Source organism: Polypterus senegalus, chromosome 2, assembly GCF_016835505.1.
Source record: "Polypterus senegalus isolate Bchr_013 chromosome 2, ASM1683550v1, whole genome shotgun sequence".
In the NCBI taxonomy this organism is placed as follows: Eukaryota; Metazoa; Chordata; class Cladistia; order Polypteriformes; family Polypteridae; genus Polypterus; species Polypterus senegalus.
This window is the reverse complement of record NC_053155.1, coordinates 57,995,365-58,019,300: the sequence shown is the minus strand read 5'-3', so window position 1 is coordinate 58,019,300 and position 23,936 is coordinate 57,995,365. Positions and strand designations below refer to the sequence as shown.

Below are 23,936 nucleotides of genomic sequence, written 5' to 3'. Positions count from 1 at the left end.
AAACTGCCTTTGCCTTAACTGTAATTGACATGCTTTTAAAGATTCAAGATCCTTAACTGTTTCTTTTCATTAATCAGCATCCATAAAGTAATGAGATGCAACTGAGCCTATAAATGACCAGATTTTCCCAATTTGCACCTTTGCGTCAGTCCTAAAATATCTTTTACAATAAAATACTGAAAAAGAGAAAAGGTCAGAAAGATATTAATCTGGTCTGTTCTCCAAAATATTTTGATATTACATTTAGAAAAAAAAAAAAATGTTTTACAAAATTCTGGTGTGGTAGAATCGGAGCACTAAGAATTAAAGAGTGCCTTTCACTAGTAGATTCTGCAGTGGTAATGCTGCTGCCTCGCAACAAGAAGACCAGTGTTTATGCCCCAGGAGTTTCTTGTGTGGAATTTGTATGTTCTCCTCATATCTGCATGTGGTCCAAAGTCATGCTGGTTTGGTGAATCAGCTTTGCTAAGTTACCTTTAGTGAGTGTGTGTTTATTTTCCCAGTGATAATCTGGTGTCCTGTCCAGGTTGCGCTATTGCCTTGCAACAAATAAATACCCTGTGCCCTGCTCTGGATAAGCAGGTTAGGAAAATGGATGGATGTTTTACTGGCTTCTAATTAAGAAATTAGTTGAAGAAAAAATAGAATTTGACACTATTGAGTTAGCTGATCGTCTGTTGACATGGTTTGCTTTTCAGTATTGTTTGATGGTTGATTAAGGAGAAATGAAGCAGTTAAGGATCCTGAAACTTTCAAAAGCTAATCAGTTAAATCGAGGCAATAGAGTTGTGCACCGTTTGCATCAGTCACTGGTTAGCAATTAAGAAAGTGGCTGAAATGAAAACCTGCAACAAGTACAGGCCTCCAGGATCTGAGTTTGACATCCTTGTTTTAGACGGTCTAAAACTGACCACCTCCAGATTGAGTATACCATGTTCAAATGTTTAGAGGACTTCAAACTCCATTATAGGAAATTTCCTAGGAATCCCACTAGTGATGGCATTCATTAAGGAAATTAATTTTCAGTTTTCAGACATTCTGATCTCTTCTTTTTAACATCAATGTGGATGCAACCGATGTATAGTAGTAGTCTTGCTTTGGAAATTTCCCATGCAGGCATTCTATGTTCTAAAAATCTGTCCCCATTATAAGAATCGAGACATTAGTTCTGTAAGAGTTTATAAGAATATGAGTTGAGCTTTGAGTGTCTTTATGGTGATACAGGGCCATCACCCCATTCCTCGTTCAGTGAGTGATATAAAGATGATTTGGGCTGGAATACATAAAAGTTAGTATAAAAGGCCAAGAACAACTCTGAAAAGTTTGCAGATTGCAAACAGTTTACGTGAAAGTCAGAAGGTGAGACTGCTAATGAATATGTTTGGGTTTAAATTGCTATTGCAGAGGCTAGTGAGTCATTTATTTGGTTGTATAGTGTAATCTCCCAGGTGAGCTCAGTCCCAGTAGATTTTGCTGTGGCCATCACTTCTTTAATGTATTACTGTTGCCATCTTGAGCCTTGTAATTTGGCACAGCCTCCCAGGGTTGTTGACAGGTTTACTAATTATGAACTGTACATGATTTTCAAAATTTTGAAATTGGAGTCACAGGGTATTGGAGGGAAACTGTTAGTGTTTCCAGGACAACTTGATTGTTTAAGTAATGTATATAGTGAAGATCATCTGTTCATATGACACTTATTTTGGTTCAATCATGGATAAGCATTACTTCCCATATGAGATATTTCAATGCTTTCCTTGTGTACCTGTCACCAAAACCAATGACAGTTTTAAGCAACAGCCACCATTTTGTGCCGTTATAGGTATTTACTCTTTTGTTAAGAGTTTATCCACAAAGACTAAGCAAAAACTATTAAGAAAATATATTTTTTAGTCTAAGGAGCTTTGATTAACATCCTGATCTTTCATATGTTTTCTTCTTGGCATATCATCCTGCATGTAAGCTAGGACTGTCTGATTTTGAGCTTGAAAACAGCATAACCATCAAATATATCATCACCACCACCTAACAATTATATTTAGATTTTCTAAAAGACTTAACTGTAGTCAAAAAGAAAATTCTAAAGCCTTCACCCTTTGAGTTGCCCTGTACAAAAAAATATAGCCAAAACATTACAACAGAATTAGTCTGATAAAACACACACACAGTCGATCTGAGTGTCTCGACCTTACAACTGGGAAAATGACAAATGTGTGGGGTTAAAGTGGCAGATTTATTTACATGTATTGGACAGATTGGTTATTATTCTAAGAGGACAGTCTCCGTGTAAATAACTTTCTCTCTTAGAGGAGAGGAGAGGTGCTCACATTTGTCTTGAAAATGTGTTGTAAAGTCAGTTCTTTAATGGTCAGCTGACTGGGGAGCTGGGAAACACCAACAGGGAATCAGATAATATGGATGTGGATTAAGTTCTACAATAAATTTCACAAAATGACCAATGAAGCAAATGTCAGAAACTAATGGAGTATATTTCTATAAACTCTGGGTCTGTGATCACAGGTTTCATGTCAAACTTAAGAAAATAAGCCCCTTCTCAGTCACTCTTGACGGCAATCTCATCAGACCTTCTTCTGATGCAAGGATTCTTTGTGTCATTTTTGATTCCTCCCTTTCTTACTCCACCCACATAAACCACATTAAGAATCTTTCTTACTTTCACCTCCATACCATATCCTGTGTTTGCTCATTTCTCTCCTTTTCTAATGCTGAGAAACTTGTCCATGCTTTTGTCACATATTACATCGATTGCAATTCCCTACTGGCAGGTGCCCTTTCAAATCTTATACCACAGCTCCAGTTGATTCAAAACTCTGCTGCAAGAGTCCTTGCATGGACCACCAACAGCGAGCACATAACACCCATCCTGCTTTGCCTCCTGCTTTGCCTCCACTGGCTCCCTGTGTCTTACAGGATTGAATATACAATTCTATTAATAACCTACCAAGTTTTTAATGGCCTCACAACGAACTAGATCAATGAACTTCTCCATCACTATGCTCTTTTGCCCACTAAGGTCCTCTGATAATTCTAATCTTGTTGTGCCCCACACTAACCTGCACTCTATAGGCGATCTTGGAATCACCTCCCGATATTAATTAGATCGGCTGACTGATTTTCATTCTTTTAAAAAACTAGGGGGCTTTGCCCCCTACTCGATTCACTTGCCCATACCCCCCTCTGTGGTGCCCCTCACGCTCACCACTTTACATCTCTGCCGCTCATGTTGTGAAGGGGGTGAACTGAACACACGCTAAGGAGATGCGGACGGATCAGCTGCTGGCTTGCAACTGCTGCTACCGAGCTGCGTGTTCTGCATGTCGCGCTGCACGTCGATCATTTAAAAGCCTGTACAGAAGCTGTTCTTTTGTCTCACTTCCTTGTCTCGCGGGACGATAAAGTGTCTCTGAGAAATTGTTTGTAATTAGGGCGTGATGTGCAAGTAGTCTCGTGGGACTTCAAAGTGTCTCTCCGAAATTATCATGTGTCGACACAAGATTTTATTTTATAACAGATAGACAACTTAAAACTCATCTGTTCAGGATGGCATTTAACTTAACCTGACATTCTGCCTCCTCTTTCAGTCTTTCTCTCTGTCCAGATGCTCCGTATACTTGTCTGTGTGTTATATCTATCTATCTATATCACAAATGATGGCATTTGTTAGTCTTTTCTTTTAGTATTGAATTTGGTATTTTACTCTGGTTTATTGCCTTTTATTCTATTTAATAATAATAATAAAAATACATTTTATTTATTTGTAGGCACCTTTCTAAACACTCAAGGACACCAAAGTATAGATAAAACACAGATTATAAACAAAAGTAAAATACAAAAGTTAAAATCAGACAGACCAATTGTAATCAAAGAGAAAAAGCAGTCTTAAACAAATGAGTTTTAAGTTTAGATTTGAAAAGTGAAAATGATTCAATATTTCTAAGCTCAGGTGGTAGTGAGTAAGACAGATGAAGGGGACAGTCAAGTGGATGGAGGAAGAGGATCTGAAGATGTGGGAGGGAATGACAACATGGAGGAAGTTGGACAGATATGGAGGGGCAAGGTTGTGGAGAGCCTTTAATGTTTTGTATATCATGTACTTTTTCAGTTTTTAGTGTTCTAAGCAGTTATTATTTGTTTCCAATGTTACATATATACTGCTGTTTCTTTGCACCTTGAACTTGGGAAAGGTGCTATATACATAAAATGCATTATTATTAGTAGTAGTAGTATTATTATTAAGCTGTACTTCATACAAACTGAACAAGGGCAGCTGTGGACAACACATAATTTTGAAAGCTATGAATTGTATCTGTGCGAGTAGTATAATGTCAGGCGGCTTCTGTCAAAATTTAATCCAAATTTGATTGATGAGATTAAACCACGCCCTTTTTAATCAAGACCGGAAGTCCCGCCCCCACCCACCATCTGTTGTTTGTTGACCTTTGTTGACCTTTCAGGAAGTCCCCTCCCCACACCCCCGGATGTTTTGTTGACCTTGGATGACCTTGATCAGGGTCCCTGTTGATTGATGACAGGAAGTCCCCTCCCCCAACCACCTGTTGTTTGTTGACCTTTAGCCCAGCCATCTGTTTTCCCCAGGAAGCTCCCCCCGATCTCCTGGGAAGTTCCTCCCCAAATCCTAGTTGGAACCCCCCCCCTTTAAAAATTCACATTTAATCGGCATACAATTAGGCATTTTATCTACCCGACTAATGCCTAACCCAAAAAGGGTAATATGTTATTCCCCCATTTTCGGGGCCCCAGGCAAAACACCCCCCAAGCGGCCAAAGCCGGGTGAATTGGGCTTTTAAAAAAAAAATTTCTTTTTTGGCCCGAAATTTTTTTTCGCCCATTCAATAGTTTTTTAAACCCAAAAAAAGCGGGCTTCCCATTTCGTGCCACACGCCCCGGCGTAAAAAAATTAAAAAAAGATTCTAAAATGTTAGAAAAAAAGGGTTAAAAACTTTATAACTAAAAAAATGGTTTTAAAAAGGTTTTTCGGTTTTTTTCTTCTCAAATTTTTTGCGTCCAACATTCCGGAAAACCCCAATTCTTAATTTATAAACCCAAAAAAAATCCAGACTTTTTCCCAAAAGTTTCTTTGACGGCTCTCTCTGTCTACACAGAGCGGACATCCCCTGCGCGCGACCGTGAGTTGCCCAGGGCCAAAGCTCTACGCGGCTCGAACAGACACGTAGATGTAAACTGCAGCCTGTAGGTCCCTGCAGCGCTGACGAGGATTGATTCAGACCCTACTGAAGCGTGCGATTGTCTTAACACAGCTGCCAAAACCCCACCTCCCCCGCCCGCTCAGCGCTGATTCAGTCCAGGAGCGTACAGGTTTGTCATCAGCTGAACGTAAGCCCCCCATCCCCATGCGCTTAGCACGCAGATACACCCCGACGCATGTTTCTTAAAAGTTAAAGGCTTTCATGATAACGTGTAAAACACGTGATAACTAGTTCGCTATAAGCCTTTAAAATCACACAGTTAAATAAGATGCAGCAGTTCCCTTTTAAAGCACATTGGAGACGTCTAAATGCTAAATGAATTAATATATTTATAATTTGTATTAAAATCGATCTAAAACCAACCCTTTTTCTACCCCTGTTAATCCTCCCTCATGAAGAAAGGCGTTTAGTTTTTCTAAAAGTTTGAATGCCTTAATCAGAGCGGATATCTCGGGCTGTGGTCTTTGGGGAATCGGTGGCACTTCCGCATCATAAACGGCCTGAGCCGCTGATGACCTTTAACCTCGAGCAAAACAGAATGCGTCTGTTTAATCAAATCTACCAGTTACAACGGAATCTATTAATCAAATTCGGATAACCCTTAACTTTGTGACCGGATCAAAATTTTTGCAAAGGTGAAAAGGTCTTGCGGAGATACGTACAGATGTTTAAACAAATCTATTAACCAAATTCCTGACTTTTTTAGCGTCCGCCGAAAGTGGTGCCTAGACACCGGACAAAGGCCATTATACGGATGTCCGATTAAAATGATTGGGGCACATTCCAAAACACCCAGCTTTTTGGGTCTATAAAAGTGTTCAGACTGGTCCATTACTCAGCAGGCCGTTAATACTGAAAGAGGACACGAATCTCGTCGGAAACATCAAGGATCACGGTATGGCATATTTTTGATTATTATATGCGCCAAACAAGTATGTTTTTAGAAAACGGATGGATGAACCCTTATATTTTATTCTTACTATGAATAATTTCCAAGTTTATTCTCAAGTGCGTGCGTGCGCGCGCTCGTGTGTAGGCATGAGCCGTATAATATAAGATGTAGCATTTATATCCATCTATCTGCGTGTACGACGATTAATGTACAAATTCATAGGACTGAAGCAAACAATATTAGCTTTTTCATCCGAAAAGGGCTTTACAATCAAGTAGTTTTTGTCTCGGCGTCTGAAAATTCAAACAGAGCCTCTTCTCTGAGAATACTCAGGCATGGTTTAAAAGCGCAGGCCGGTTGTGTATCAGCGCTGGCGTAGTAAGAGGTCAGTATTCTGAACTACGTACAGAAGGGTCCCGTTTGTGAAATGCGTACTCTTTCGAATCGGGCTTACTGTAGCAGGGGAATGTCTGCACCAGGGTCCGCATGTTTTTAAAAGTCTGGGATATCGAAACATTTTAACTTTATAAACTCTCATTTGTTACAACCGGTTGGAGACAGCCTCCAATGATGAACGGGATCCAGGAGCATATATCGAAGCGAATGCTTAATAGACATAAGGCAACTGTGTTTTCATTCATTTCGCTAAATGAAAAGTAATTATTTTAATACGGAATAGTAGCCCCACAAAGGCCGGGTGATTTTAGACGTGCGAGTAATATAATTAAGTTATTTTTAAAAGTAATCCCACACTGCACAAGAGACAGATTCCACGTGTGTTTTAGGATTTGCTGCGGTCAGTGATGATTTTAATTTTTCCTTAGCTCATTTCTATAACATAGGAGCCTTTTGACAAAGGAAAACTCTGTAAATACACTTGTGCATTAAAACGGAGATTTAAGAAAGCAGGTTTCTACCTTAAGACAGATTACTCACCTTAACCCAGTTTTGTACGTGCATGTAAAAGCACTCACTGTTGTTACACTAGCACAAAATTGATATTTTCTGTCTACTCAAAAACTAAAATTATTTCTATTAACACAGGTGATAACTGGAAAGCATTTTCACTATTTTTAATTAAAAAGTTAAACAGAAAAGCTCAATTATGATTTTTGTTTTGTCATGCTAGGGTCCTAGGGTGACACTTGTGCCCTTTATACTCTCTTATGTAGACCTTAACACATATTCTTACCAAAATAGTTCATCACTTCCCAATTCCTGTAACTTCAGGTAATTAGACAGAGTGAGCTCCATAACAGGCAAGAGAAAAGTATTATAGGTCAGATACACAGAGCCATAAAACAAAAGCACTGAACGCCACACAACCTGGTATTGCTAGATGTATTTTGTTACCTGGAGAAAGAAGAAAAAAAAAGAAAAAAAACATTTTTAGTAGTCACGTAAAATGACCAGTTGCTTTAACATGAAAATAAAACATCTTTAGAAAATAAAGCATCTAAAAGCATCTTTGTAAAGGACCGATTTTAAAACATAAGAAAAATCCTTGTTTCCAAAAGAGTTCTGCCCATTTTTCCAGCAGTTTTCTTGACTGATCTCATTTTAAATGATAATAGCCAGTATAAAGTCCGTAAAGGAACTGGGTAGGAACTGGAGACATCTGATATCTTCTAGCATATCTTTTTTGCGAACAGAGTTTTCATAACAGTTTTAATCGAGCCCCTTAACGTTTTTTTTGAAAGTAGACCACTATTACCAATATGTCCTTTTTTAAAATTAATGATATACCATAGATGCATATTTTATTATAATTACTTAACTTTTATCAACTTTTATCTAACTCAATATTTATTTTTCTAGTATCAGAATGTAGTTCAAGTTATTTTGTTTTCGGTTCAATAGATGTATTTTTCATATTTGATTCTTTGTTTTTCACATCTTTGCCCCTTTTTGTTACTTGCCCCTAGGGGCCATCCCACAGTTTGAGAACTACGGTTGTAGGGGATTATTTGTAAAACGCTCTGTGGCACTTCAAGCTAAATTAGATTTCCTTGGTTATTCAGCCGTTCATCGGTGTTCCATTTTTGTTATAAATTGTATTTAGTCTCTCTTTATTTACTAAACATTTTATATTTTGAATAGAAAACAGTTATTTTGTTCAGGCTTTAATTTAAAACCGCATTTTCATCAACAGGCTATAATCACTTTGGTACTTAGGATGCTTTGTATAATACAAAGTTTTAGAAATTCTGTTAATGCTTGGTAATAGCCTTCCATTTTACATCAGTTATGAACCCCTGAAAATAAGAATGGTTATAGTAGGTTATAGGAGCCTGTACACTACAGGGCCGATGATTAGGCTTATACTGGACACGTTAGGCAAATCAGGATGGACATTTTTTAGTAAATAGTTACATAATATTATATGTGTTTTACAAGGATTAAAATTTTACTAAAACTTTGTGGTTTATTCTTTCTTTTAGTTAGTCCGGTTACATAGGACAGCTATCATTGAAAACTGCTTTTCCCTCTGTTTGTGAAAAGCACCCTTGGTTTTGGTAGCATTCAGGGTGAAGGGAATGTAAGTTTAAACTGTGATTCCAAGAGTCAACAAGTGTCTGCAAACGTCTTGAATACGAGTCAAAGGACCAGGGTTTGTGCAGGGATCATAGTCAGGGGCAGAGTTACGCTAGACATTATTATTCCAAAATGTAACATTGACTCGCCCATATCACAAATATAAGATAGTAAAAACTAAAATTTACAAATACTAAGTCACAGAGGAGATTAAAAACATAATTAAGACCGGATCAACAAGGGATCACCCCAAAATCACAGCACACTACAACAGAACCTACGTTTTCTGAGGTATATTATCAGCTAAACTGTCATCTGTTTACCAGTTCCACGGGTTGCAAAGAGTTAGGGAAAAACGTTATTTAACATCTGCTAGTATGAGGCTGATTAACATGAGCGGTTATTGTTAGAATCTTATCTGGAACTAAAAGTCAGGTTTGTGTTCCTCCTGATTCAGGAAGAATATTAAATATTGGAGTTTAGAATATGAACTAGACTGGTAAGGACATTTATGCCTAAATAAATAAATAAAGTTAATTATGAAATAAATAATTACATGAAAAAGTGGATTTATAAAGGAGTTATTACAATTTGAAAAACTGCTGTGATGTATAAAAAACATTGATAGGTGACAAAACCAGCACGAAAAGAAACCTTTTGAAATAAATAAGCTTTTTTGACATGCGTAGTCTGGAATAGTCTGAATATGTCTTAAAGAGTTCATTTTTTAATAAAACAAAAAGGCAAATTAAAAATAATAAATAGTAAACCCGAATAAAACACAGAAGTATCATTTAATGATATCAATTAGTGTTAAGTATTATCAAGCACCGGGATCTATTTATAAGGATTATTTAATTTAGTTATAAACAAAATGATTGGTTGCATTTTGCTTTGAAATTAACAATAGTTTGATACCGCTTTAAGAATTAGAATGCAAGACAAACCTATACACTTAATAACAAATATTGCGGATGCAATAGGAGTATCTCGGATCTCTGTTTTATTTTAACCTTTTGACAGGGAAGTATACCACCTATATTGAAAATGAACAGCGCCGACATGCTAACTAAATAGATATAATCGAAGATGTTTTAGAATATGGACCTGGGCACTAACCCATGATTCTGACCAACTAAAGGGTCTTTACTTAATTGTCGAACTTCCTGTGGGTGCTATGGATCTCGTAATGGAGAGTGCAAAAGATTCTAGAATCTTTACTCTGTAATGGTCCATATGACGGAGATCTAGCGCCTGTGTCCACAGTGTTAACCAGTCATAGGACATGATGTTCAAAATTCACCTAGGGTTTTTCAGAAGAGATAGGACAAGTGCGGTGTGTGTTCTGTATTCTCTTTTCTGTATTAACTATTCACAATGACCATACTCCCGAGACCTTAGGTTTTTATGCAGAAGTACATTTCACAGACCCGAATAAGAGACATCCATCAAAATGTTCTTGACACAAAGGAGGCCCAATCAGGCCGGTGGGGTGGGAGTCTCTTTTCAAAGAGTCTTTGCCCCCAAGCGGCCTGGATTTGTTGGGCTATAAAAAAATTTTTCAACGACCCTCCATCCTTGACGAAAGAAATTAGGGTTAGAATTTAAAAATCAAATGGTACTTTATTGGTCATTTTCAAAAACAATATTAAAATTGAAAGAGGTTTTACCAACCACTTCAAAACATATTACAACTTAACAGCGTGATTAAAAGCAGACAAAAAAATTGGTGATCTCACCGGTACATTCAGTTCAGACACTTCATCTGATTTTCCAGGCTGTATACCCATAAAACCTTAAAGGTCCATCAGACCTATTAGGTCCATAAAATGGCGTTTAGAGAAAGTCTCAGCTATTTCAGGTATTTTTGAGTAAGAGTCAGCATCCATGTTATGAAAGGCTTGTACAATCAACTCCTGAATAGAATGTTCATTTTTCCAATCATCGACAGCACTTTGTACAAAGGCGTGAATCTGGTGAAAAAGTAGAAAGATGTTGAAGCAGCACAGAGTCTTTATGACTAGACTCCTGAGCCACGGTTTGTGGAAAACAGACAGCCGCTGTTGCTGAGCCGGTCAGTGTCAAACAGACACGTAGGCCTGTCTGGCTGGGTTGGTCTATTAAACATCCCTGCCCGGTACTTTTAGGTGCCTCGTTATTATATCCGGCAGAACTGTAATCAAACTCTTGAACAGCTATTGAGCCTTTCGAAATGTCTCAATCAGGGTCCGTCAGTTTGTTCAGGGGCCAGGTCTGCATAATCCCATCCTTGGGTGATATGTTCCAAACGGCTGGTGCCTGTACCAGGTCATCCACGGCCTGAATGGCTATCTCCTCACTCCCTGCTAGGAGCCCTGGAACATCATTAGCAGATACAAAAATGTCAGGTACTGCGCGTTCTCCAGGAAACGATCCGACCAATACATATCACCATGGGTAGGTACCTGAGGCTCAGGATCCTAGATCTGGTCAGTTCAAGGCATAAGAAGGTCTGGCCAAGAAGATTGGTCTGGAGGTTAGCTGTTAGTCGTAGAGTACTCGGAGTCGGGCACGATAGCCTCAGGTCAAAACAGGCCATCGTAGGTGGCCGTCTGGTCCTTAGACCATCATGCCTGATCAGGAGCATAGCCGGAGAGATGTTGATTGTTAACCGCTCAAAACACGTTGTTGAAAAATTTTTATAGCCCAACAAATCCAGGCCGCTTGGGGGCAAAGACTCTTTGAAAAGAGACTCCCACCCCACCGGCCTGATTGGGCCTCCTTTGTGTCAAGAACATTTTGATGGATGTCTCTTATTCGGGTCTGTGAAATGTACTTCTGCATAAAAAAACCTAAGGTCTCGGGAGTATGGTCATTGTGAATAGTTAATACAGAAAAGAGAATACAGAACACACCGCACTTGTCCTATCTCTTCTGAAAAACCCTAGGTGAATTTTGAACATCATGTCCTATGACTGGTTAACACTGTGGACACAGGCGCTAGATCTCCGTCATATGGACCATTACAGAGTAAAGATTCTAGAATCTTTTGCACTCTCCATTACGAGATCCATAGCACCCACAGGAAGTTCGACAATTAAGTAAAGACCCTTTAGTTGGTCAGAATCATGGGTTAGTGCCCAGGTCCATATTCTAAAACATCTTCGATTATATCTATTTCGTTAGCATGTCGGCGCTGTTCATTTTCAATATAGGTGGTATACTTCCCTGTCAAAAGGTTAAAATAAAACAGAGATCCGAGATACTCCTATTGCATCCGCATATTTGTTATTAAGTGTATAGGTTTGTCTTGCATTCTAATTCTTAAAGCGGTATCAAACTATTGTTAATTTCAAAGCAAAATGCAACCAATCATTTTGTTTATAACTAAATTAAATAATCCTTATAAATAGATCCCGTGCTTGATAATACTTAACACTAATTGATATCATTAAATGATACTTCTGTGTTTTATTCGGTTTACTATTTATTATTTTTAATTTGCCTTTTTGTTTTATTAAAAAATGAACTCTTTAAGACATATTCAGACTATTCCAGACTACGCATGTCAAAAAAGCTTATTTATTTCAAAAGGTTTCTTTTCGTGCTGGTTTTGTCACCTATCAATGTTTTTTATACATCACAGCAGTTTTTCAAATTGTAATAACTCCTTTATAAATCCACTTTTTCATGTAATTATTTATTTCATAATTAACTTTATTTATTTATTTAGGCATAAATGTCCTTACCAGTCTAGTTCATATTCTAAACTCCAATATTTAATATTCTTCCTGAATCAGGAGGAACACAAACCTGACTTTTAGTTCCAGATAAGATTCTAACAATAACCGCTCATGTTAATCAGCCTCATACTAGCAGATGTTAAATAACGTTTTTCCCTAACTCTTTGCAACCCGTGGAACTGGTAAACAGATGACAGTTTAGCTGATAATATACCTCAGAAAACGTAGGTTCTGTTGTAGTGTGCTGTGATTTTGGGGTGATCCCTTGTTGATCCGGTCTTAATTATGTTTTTAATCTCCTCTGTGACTTAGTATTTGTAAATTTTAGTTTTACTATCTTATATTTGTGATATGGGCGAGTCAATGTTACATTTTGGAATAATAATGTCTAGCGTAACTCTGCCCCTGACTATGATCCCTGCACAAACCCTGGTCCTTTGACTCGTATTCAAGACGTTTGCAGACACTTGTTGACTCTTGGAATCACAGTTTAAACTTACATTCCCTTCACCCTGAATGCTACCAAAACCAAGGGTGCTTTTTCACAAACAGAGGGAAAAGCAGTTTTCAATGATAGCTGTCCTATGTAACCTGGACTAACTAAAAGAAAGAATAAACCACAAAGTTTTAGTAAAATTTTAATCCTTGTAAAACACATATAATATTATGTAACTATTTACTAAAAAATGTCCATCCTGATTTGCCTAACGTGTCCAGTATAAGCCTAATCATCGGCCCTGTAGTGTACAGGCTCCTATAACCTACTATAACCATTCTTATTTTCAGGGTTCATAACTGATGTAAAATGGAAGGCTATTACCAAGCATTAACAGAATTTCTAAAACTTTGTATTATACAAAGCATCCTAAGTACCAAAGTGATTATAGCCTGTTGATGAAAATGCGGTTTTAAATTAAAGCCTGAACAAAATAACTGTTTTCTATTCAAAATATAAAATGTTTAGTAAATAAAGAGAGACTAAATACAATTTATAACAAAATGGAACACCGATGAACGGCTGAATAACCAAGGAAATCTAATTTAGCTTGAAGTGCCACAGAGCGTTTTACAAATAATCCCCTACAACCGTAGTTCTCAAACTGTGGGATGGCCCCTAGGGGCTAAGTAACAAAAAGGGGCAAAGATGTGAAAAACAAAGAATCAAATATGAAAAATACATCTATTGAACCGAAAACAAAATAACTTGAACTACATTCTGATACTAGAAAAATAAATATTGAGTTAGATAAAAGTTGATAAAAGTTAAGTAATTATAATAAAATATGCATCTATGGTATATCATTAATTTTAAAAAAGGACATATTGGTAATAGTGGTCTACTTTCAAAAAAACGTTAAGGGCTCGATTAAAACTGTTATGAAAACTCTGTTCGCAAAAAAGATATGCTAGAAGATATCAGATGTCTCCAGTTCCTACCCAGTTCCTTTACGGACTTTATACTGGCTATTATCATTTAAAATGAGATCAGTCAAGAAAACTGCTGGAAAAATGGGCAGAACTCTTTTGGAAACAAGGATTTTTCTTATGTTTTAAAATCGGTCCTTTACAAAGATGCTTTTAGATGCTTTATTTTCTAAAGATGTTTTATTTTCATGTTAAAGCAACTGGTCATTTTACGTGACTACTAAAAATGTTTTTTTTTTTTTTTTTTTTCTCTTTCTCCAGGTAACAAAATACATCTAGCAATACCAGGTTGTGTGGCGTTCAGTGCTTTTGTTTTATGGCTCTGTGTATCTGACCTATAATACTTTTCTCTTGCCTGTTATGGAGCTCACTCTGTCTAATTACCTGAAGTTACAGGAATTGGGAAGTGATGAACTATTTTGGTAAGAATATGTGTTAAGGTCTACATAAGAGAGTATAAAGGGCACAAGTGTCACCCTAGGACCCTAGCATGACAAAACAAAAATCATAATTGAGCTTTTCTGTTTAACTTTTAATTAAAAATAGTGAAAATGCTTTCCAGTTATCACCTGTGTTAATAGAAATAATTTTAGTTTTTTGAGTAGACAGAAAATATCAATTTTGTGCTAGTGTAACAACAGTGAGTGCTTTTACATGCACGTACAAAACTGGGTTAAGGTGAGTAATCTGTCTTAAGGTAGAAACCTGCTTTCTTAAATCTCCGTTTTAATGCACAAGTGTATTTACAGAGTTTTCCTTTGTCAAAAGGCTCCTATGTTATAGAAATGAGCTAAGGAAAAATTAAAATCATCACTGACCGCAGCAAATCCTAAAACACACGTGGAATCTGTCTCTTGTGCAGTGTGGGATTACTTTTAAAAATAACTTAATTATATTACTCGCACGTCTAAAATCACCCGGCCTTTGTGGGGCTACTATTCCGTATTAAAATAATTACTTTTCATTTAGCGAAATGAATGAAAACACAGTTGCCTTATGTCTATTAAGCATTCGCTTCGATATATGCTCCTGGATCCCGTTCATCATTGGAGGCTGTCTCCAACCGGTTGTAACAAATGAGAGTTTATAAAGTTAAAATGTTTCGATATCCCAGACTTTTAAAAACATGCGGACCCTGGTGCAGACATTCCCCTGCTACAGTAAGCCCGATTCGAAAGAGTACGCATTTCACAAACGGGACCCTTCTGTACGTAGTTCAGAATACTGACCTCTTACTACGCCAGCGCTGATACACAACCGGCCTGCGCTTTTAAACCATGCCTGAGTATTCTCAGAGAAGAGGCTCTGTTTGAATTTTCAGACGCCGAGACAAAAACTACTTGATTGTAAAGCCCTTTTCGGTATGAAAAGCTAATATTGTTTGCTTCAGTCCTATGAATTTGTACATTAATCGTCGTACACGCAGATAGATGGATATAAATGCTACATCTTATATTATACGCTCATGCGCTACACAGTGCGCGACGCACGCACTTGAGAATAAACTTGGAAATTATTCATAGTAAGAATAAAATATAAGGGTTCATCCATCCGTTTTCTAAAACATACTTGTTTGGCGCATATAATAATCAAAAATATGCCATACCGTGATCCTTGATGTTTCCGACGAGATTCGTGTCCTCTTTCAGTATTAACGGCCTGCTGAGTAATGGACCAGTCTGAACACTTTTATAGACCCAAAAAGCTGGGTGTTTTGGAATGTGCCCCAATCATTTTAATCGGACATCCGTATAATGGCCTTTGTCCGGTGTCTAGGCACCACTTTCGGCGGACGCTAAAAAAGTCAGGAATTTGGTTAATAGATTTGTTTAAACATCTGTACGTATCTCCGCAAGACCTTTTCACCTTTGCAAAAATTTTGATCCGGTCACAAAGTTAAGGGTTATCCGGAATTTGATTAATAGATTCCGTTGTAACTGGTAGATTTGATTAAACAGACGCATTCTGTTTTGCTCCGAGGTTAAAGGTCATCAGCGGCTCAGGCCGTTTATGATGCGGAAGTGCCACCGATTCCCCAAAGACCACAGCCCGAGATATCCGCTCTGATTAAGGCATTCAAACTTTTAGAAAAAACTAAACGCCTTTCTTCATGAGGGGAGGATTAACAGGGGTAGAAAAAGGGTTGGTTTTAGATCGATTTTAATACAAATTATAAATATATTAATTCATTTAGCATTTAGACGTCTCCAATGTGCTTTAAAAGGGAACTGCTGCATCTTATTTAACTGTGTGATTTTAAAGGCTTATAGCGAACTAGTTATCACGTGTTTTACACGTTATCATGAAAGCCTTTAACTTTTTAAGAAACATGCGTCGGGGTGTATCTGCGTGCTAAGCGCATGGGGATGGGGGGCTTACGTTCAGCTGATGACAAACCTGTACGCTCCTGGACTGAATCAGCGCTGAGCGGGCGGGGGAGGTGGGGTTTTGGCAGCTGTGTTAAGACAATCGCGCACGCTTCAGTAGGGTCTCAATCAATCCTCGTCAGCGCTGCAGGGACCTACAGGCTGCAGTTTACATCTACGTGTCTGTTCGGAGCCGCGTAGAGCTTTGGCCCTGGGCAACTCACGGTCGCGCGCAGGGGGATGTCCGCTCTGTGTAGACAGAGAGAGCCGGGCAGCTTGTATTTCAGTGTGCTTTGAACTACACACACAAGCCTGCTAAAAGCTGCCTGCTTGTCTTTCTGTGAGATTGAAAAGGCTGGATCTGTAAGTGGGCTTAGGTAAAAATAAAAAGTGGCATACAAATGATATAGCATCGATTAAATAGATAGATATTTTAAAAATAATTGTTACATAGATACCAGGATTCTTACCCAAAGCAATATTGGCAGGAACGGTGACAAGTTAGACCGGCCCGACCGGAGCATGTGTGTGTGTATGTCCTCGGAAAAATGGCCCAGGAAGTGGAGGGATCAGACATCATGTGCAGCCTATCGGTGAGGCTTAGGCAGGCCATTCAGTCTGGGTATGGATAGGAACATGCCTGAACTTGTCCAGGGTCCGCTGCAGCATGCCTGAACATGCCTGAACTTGTCTTTGGAAGAGGGGTGGGGATGGGAAGTGGTGGGGGTGGTGATGGGTTCAAGGGGGGCCTAGGCAGCCCTTGGGCATGTCTGAACTTGCCCTAGTGAGATGGGGCTAGGCGGTGGCCAAGCAGGGGCGGGTGGTGGGGGTTCAAGGGGTGGGGGCATCCATCAAATTGCCCTTGACAGCTTCCTGGGGAAAACAGATGGCTGGGCTAAAGGTCAACAAACAACAGGTGGTTGGGGGAGGGGACTTCCTGTCATCAATCAACAGGGACCCTGATCAAGGTCATCCAAGGTCAACAAAACATCCGGGGGTGTGGGGAGGGGACTTCCTGAAAGGTCAACAAAGGTCAACAAACAACAGATGGTGGGTGGGGGCGGGACTTCCGGTCTTCGATTAAAAAGGGGCGTGGTTTAATCTCATCAATCAAATTTGGATTAAATTTTGACAGAAGCCGCCTGACATTATACTACTTGTGCGTTATGATTTAAATTCAAAAACTGCACCCCTTCCAGTTTTAAATCTTTGCATTCAAATGCTTGTTTAAACCTTATCTCAATGGTGGATTATTCACTGATAGTAGTCTACTGAAAGTCACATTACATGTGCTTTTAGGAACATGTTATTCACACCTTGCATGCACCGTGCCTTTTGATATATTAAGAATAATAATCATGCCAGAAATTGCTTCCAGTGTTGAAATATGATAGCTGACATTTAAACAAGTTGGTTGGGGTGCTGAAATTCAAAACTTTTAAAGAGAGAAATATTATGGACTGGAAGTTTTCAAATTAATATATTTAGACTTGGAGATCTGATGCAGAAAGTTGTGTTTTTTTTATCACAATGAGCAGGGCAAGGAGTTGTGAAAACAAAGTGGAGATCAAGGCTTTTCTAAATAAAGCTGCTTTTACAAACTGTAGGTCAGGCATTAACAATGAAAAGGGAGGGTGCAGCAACATTCTAAGACAATGAAAGAATTTTGTAAATTTTTATTCTTTGAACACAAGAATATAAATTGAAGGTTTTTTTTTATTCGTTCATTGTGATACATCACCGTATATCCTCCATTTGTAATTCATCTAATAACTAACCACACTTCAAAGAAGTAAGACCTTTCTGTGACATCCTCTCGTTTGCAAAGAGAAACGGGCTTAACTGTTTTTAGAGTAAGTGAGATATAAAAGCTGTCAACTGTCAACATTTTTTTTATAAAATAATGGGGACTATTTATATCTGCACATGTGAGAATTGTTTAGCATATAGTTGGTGTGTGTTCAAGGAAATTCTTGTTAATTTATATTTCACATCTTAGTCAAAGTACTGTATTCACCAGTTTGTATGTTGTTAAATAACTAAATGTTAAGGCAGAAATGTGAGCTGTTTAAATTAGGCTTATCCTTTCAGCATTTTTTTTTTCACCCAGTGAAATCTGCTTATTTCTGAATCAATTGACATGAACTGAAGTCATAAAAATTAATATAGTATATCTGACAGCTGTTATATTTTGAACATTATTGCTAATTACATTATAAGCATTTTGGGTTTGAGGTGACTTATTTGCCAACTTAAGTAGATTTTGTGTAACTCAGTCCCACTAAATCCTTTCTTGGTTTGCCCTCTTCTAACATATGTGTGTGCCCCTCATTTAATCCTCAACTTGCTTTAGTAATCTGTGACCCTATACATTGCTCATCCTGAAATAAGAATACTTAGATTGTGTCCTTCTAGTGTTAAGCTGTTATGGAAGAACAAAAAGCAACCAAGAAGAAGTGATTGCTGGATTAAATTAATTTAAAAAAGGACTCTACAAAATGAACACTAAATGGACACATGCACATTTTTAACATCGCTTGTTAACTGTCAGAAAGCCAGGAACAGCAAATGATGTGAGGTTTATTTAAGTTCACAGAAAGTTCCTTACATATTTGTAAACCTGCAAATTATTCCTGTTTGAACATTTATCTTAGAGTTAAGTTCGTACATGCTAGTTTAGGAGTGTACTGGGGATAGTTCAAAATTAGGAGAATTGCCCAAAGTTCAAATTGTGTATGTTCATTCTCAAAAAATATTTGTGTATTTCCATTCACAAAATGTATGTCCATTCTCCCCACATCTGTAGATAATCTGCTTTCCTCCTTCATCCCAAGATTTGCAAGTTATGCTTACTAATGAGTGTACTTTGAAATAGATGGATTCCGTTCATTCCTGTTTCAGTGTTCTAATAAATTATCAGGCTTGGAAAATTCACGTGTAATCAGTAAATATAATCTTATCACTCAAATATTAAAGTTTTAGATTCCAGTTTTAATTATTAAAATTGTTTACTTTGTTAACAATGGCGACAATGAAAATACTGGTCAGGTGGCCGCTACAGTGGTGGTGCCATATAAGCTGAACACTTAACCCCAAAACAAAAAGATCAACAGCCTCAGCTCAGCTGGTAGTTGACATAGATATAAAACAACCATGTTCTTCAGCCTAACATGTTAATTTAGATGTGCCAAAATAAATCCCACCTTCTATACTGACTCTTCCGGAAAAGTTAGAATATAGGATAGCCCCTTGCCTGGGCATAAAAAATTTCTAATGATTCAAATGATCAATTTATTAAAGACAGGCAAAAGTTGCATAAAGGAAATGTGATAGGACAATCTATCTTGTAGGACATCTCTTATATTTGTTATAGTCAAGCTGAAAAGGTCTTATGTTTAATTACTGAATTCCTGTATAGAGTAATCAGTAATACATAACAGATTGTATGAAGAATGAATAATGGGATGGATTCCAGTTCTATTGTTACCGATTTAGTGATGACTGCTGGGGCATTAAGAGGATCACTGCAACTTTTCCAACCTGGGTTCACTTCCCGGGTCCTCCCTGCGTGGAGTTGGTATTCTCTCCCTGTGTCTGCGTGGGTTTCCTCCGGGCGCTCCGGTTTCCTCCCACAGTCCAAAGACATGCAGGTTAGGTGGATTGGTGATTCTAAATTGGCCCTAGTGTGTGCTTGGTGTGTGGGTGTGTTTGTGTGTGTCCTGCGGTGGGTTGGCACCCTGCCCAGGATTGGTTCCTGCCTTGTGCCCTGTGTTGGCTGGGATTGGCTCCAGCAGACCCCCGTGACCCTGTGTTCGGATTCTGCGGGTTGGACAATGGATGGATGGATGCAACTTCTCCATAGGTCTTCTGTGAAATTGATGGGGTGTTGGTTTGTGGAGTGGACATTGGGAGCAGCAGAGGGTCAGACATTTTATCTGCAGACAAATCCCTGATATTTCCAAAAACGCTTCCATGAACTGATATCTGCCATGAACATCCTTGAGAAGATCTAATAACAATGTTCAGATCAAAATTTTGCTGAAATCTGATTTGAAAGCTGATTACTTTGTTTGCAAAATGTATGCTATCTCGCTGTAATGGGTGAGAACAAGTGAACATTGCCCCTTTGTATAATTCATTGCAGCTAATAGTTAGGAACCTATACACAATATGAAAAATGAAAAACAGCACAAACCTGATTTACTAGTTCCTTTGATACACTCCAATGCTACCAGGGGAATACACAAAACAAGAATGAACATGAAGAGTTTTATGGGAGTGTACATGTTAGAGGAGGGAAAACATTTCTCGGGGGAATTGAATCAAGCACTTTAGCCCATTGATGTGTGAAATGCGAAGCATGCTAAGTACAGAAGGAAAGCGCCATTTCTGGAGATATGGAGGGCTGATACTGTGATTATGTGCAGTACTTTTGCTAGAACTACATGTAAATGATAATGAAATGTAAAGTCCCTCAAGAGTTATTGCTGGGGCTGTGGCTCTTTTTAATTTAGATTAATGATCTTGATAAGATTGTATCTAACAAGTTGGACACTAAACTAGCTGGGATGCAGAGGCCCTGCTGGAAGTGAAATTATTATAGATGAACCTGGACAGAATTCAGACATGGACAGATATGTGGAGGAAGAAAGATATTAGATATCATTGCACACTTGGGACGGGAGTCTAAAAAAAGTACATCTTATGACATGGACTTAGAATTCACAGTAGACTCATCATGCCCTATCCAAACAGTCTACAAAAGGCAGTAGGATGTTTGGTTACATAGAACGTTAGGTCATGTACAATCCTAGGAAGGTTATTTTTAAAGTACACAGCACACTGGTGAGGCCACATCTGGGATATTATATGTAGTTTAGGTCTTTGTACTATCAAACAAGTACAAATCTGTGATATGGAAAGTCCAAAGAAGAGCAACTAGACTGATTCCAGAAATGTGGGACATGAGCTGTAAGAAAGAATTGGAATTGATTCTTTCCAGTTTATGAGAGTGAAGTTTAAAACCAACATATCAGAAGTGTTTTAATTTATGCAGAGAATCAGTACAGTGATTGCTAGCCTTTGCTTACTAAAATGAGTTCTACAACTAGAACAAGGAGTACAGATGGAAGGTGGAAAATGGTTATTTTCACAAAATGTTAGAAAAATTTTCTTCACACAGAGAAACAAATAATAAATATATAAACATAGTAAGAAATTTTGACCTACTAATATTTTGCACAAGTTGGATTTTGGACCGAATAGAATGCTCTTGTCAAATCTGTTATGTTTTTATAGATTTAGTAGTGAGTTGTGAGAGACCAAAACTCTGGTCTTGTGTGGCCTTGTGCTTTTCTCCTGAATTTGTGTTGAATGTTTTGCATCAAAATGCACAGTTGACAGTTATTTATGCATCTATGGAAGTTGCCAGTCTTACACAGTTTTCCCTTCTAGGACTCTGCATTTTCCCATTTTCTGAAGTTCTTCATTCTGTGACATTGTTTTGGGGAGTCAAAGCCTATCCAAGCAGCACTAAACCAACGCTAGTCGAGATGCCAATCATTCATACCACCTTACATTCACACTGACACATACAAAGAGTTAGCAATTTATGTAAAATGTAAACCTGTCAATGTACGCTCATATAATCAGGGAGATTGTGACTATACTGAATCAAAAAATTTGAGAAGCGTTATTTTTGTGAGCAGGACCAGAAAATGAGATGCAGTCAAAAACATAACTAGTTTGCAGCCCAAAAAAACCATTGACCATAATAACAAGTCCCAAACCACAAAAATCGTTGCCAAAAATCTGTTTGTCTGAGAAGAAAGTATATCAAAATTGAGATTTATTCACAAACTTTAATAATAACAGTAATAAAAGGAATGACCTTTATACAGTCACATTTCTGATGTCACAAATTGTGCATTTCAGTTGGGTGTGCTAGTTATGGTAAGGTTTCCAGGACAAATGATGATGCCTACAAAAACCAGCACAACATGGTGAAAAGATGCAAAAATAATTTTACATTACTAAATCAATTGTATTTGCAAAACTTAACCTAAAATTTGAAATCCTCCTTCCAAATCCACAAATGGGAGCGCCAATGATGGCAAAAGATGTGAATGGAGGTTGGGAAAAATTAAATTAAATTACAAAACAAATTAAAATAAGAGACCAGTGAATCCTTGTCCATCAATCCAAGCAACACTGAGGGCTGGGACTACAGATTGATGGATTCTCAGGACGTCACGGGACACACTTACACTGAAACTCAGTCACATACAGGCAGGGCCAGTTTACAGTCAACAATTTAACATTCAACAGTAACAACAATTAACAGTATTTTGTAAGGAATCCACAGAAATAGGGAGATGAAGACTTAAGCAGAAAGAAACTCCTGGTTACCGTAGCCATGTGGCTGTTCATTGACCATTCTGTCACCTCTCTTTAGAATTAAAGTAAACATATTTTATTTTACTCTAGATAAAACATCAATTTTTGAGAAAAAAGCTTGTATTTGTAACTTAATTAGAATCTAGAAACTTTAAAGAAATCCAGATAAAATTTGATAAACTACTTATATTTTAAATATAACATTAATGATGCAGAAACAACATATAGGTACACACTTCTTTCAGATTACTTTTTTTTCAACACATACATTCTCACCAACCTCTAAATCTAAGTGGGGAATGGTGAAGACTGGAGACTATTCTAGCAACAGCAAGAGCATAGTAGGACATTACCACAAGTAAGACTTCAGTCCATCACTGGGCACACTGCATCCACATCAGTCACACTAGGGCCAGTTTAGAATCACAAGTTGAAAGTCACACAGATGGAGGGAGAGCATGCAGACAACAACCTTGAATAAGATTAGGGTGCTGCCTCTAGGCAGGAGAAGCACTAACCACAACATTTGCAGCGCCACCCCACCTCTGAGCCTTCATATTTACATTTAACTGCTTTGCTTAGACAGATCTAGCTGTTGTCCTTTCTGCATTGTCCCTTTTACTCCCAGAATAGGCTCTGGTTCCCCCACAGCTTCTGAAAATAGATGTATAGCTTATTGAAAGTGCAGCTGAATGGCTTGTTCTACAGATAGCTGCATGACTGGTTTGTTGCATGCATGGTTGCAAATATCAGCTAATGCATATTCATTTATTTGCATGAACGGTAAATGGATATGTGAAAGCATGAGACTTCAGACATGGGAAAGGTTTGGGGCAGCCACTCGTATAATCTGTTTGTGGGTGCAAAGTTAAAGAAATGTAAGCAAAAGTAACTTACATTTGGGGCAGCCACCCATATAACCTGTTTCTGGCTGCAAAGTTAGACAAATCTAAGCAAAAGTAGCTTTCAAGACTGAGTCCAAAACAGAACTGAATTCCAGAGGAAGGGAGTGAGGCTTTACAAGAAATCCAGAGGAAGTGATGTCATCCAATTGGCCGGGACCAGAAGTGATGTCATCCTTGGGGCCTGAAGTGATGTTGTCTTCGGGCCAGGACCGGAAGTAAAGCAGCGGTTCCTGGTGGGATTTCCTGGGAAAGGTCTGCAGGTGACTTAGAAAGAAAGTTAGTGCACCCCACCACCCCCTGGGCAGATGTGTTACCATTTGTCTTGAAGCCCTTCAGCTGCCTCCTATTTGCACGTGTGTGACAGATATATAGATTGTCACATTGTTGGTGTGATAGACTGGATGAATGGATTGTTTTGTAGATGGATGGATGCAGACAGATAAGCT

The 23,936-nt window shown here is 38.2% G+C and overlaps 1 protein-coding gene across 2 annotated transcripts in view; it reads left to right on the top strand.

Moving 5' to 3' along the window:
- LOC120522945 (immunoglobulin superfamily member 3-like) overlaps nt 1-23,936 on the top strand; it is an 88,617-nt gene that overhangs the window by 25,080 nt on the left and 39,601 nt on the right. The window lies entirely within an intron of this gene.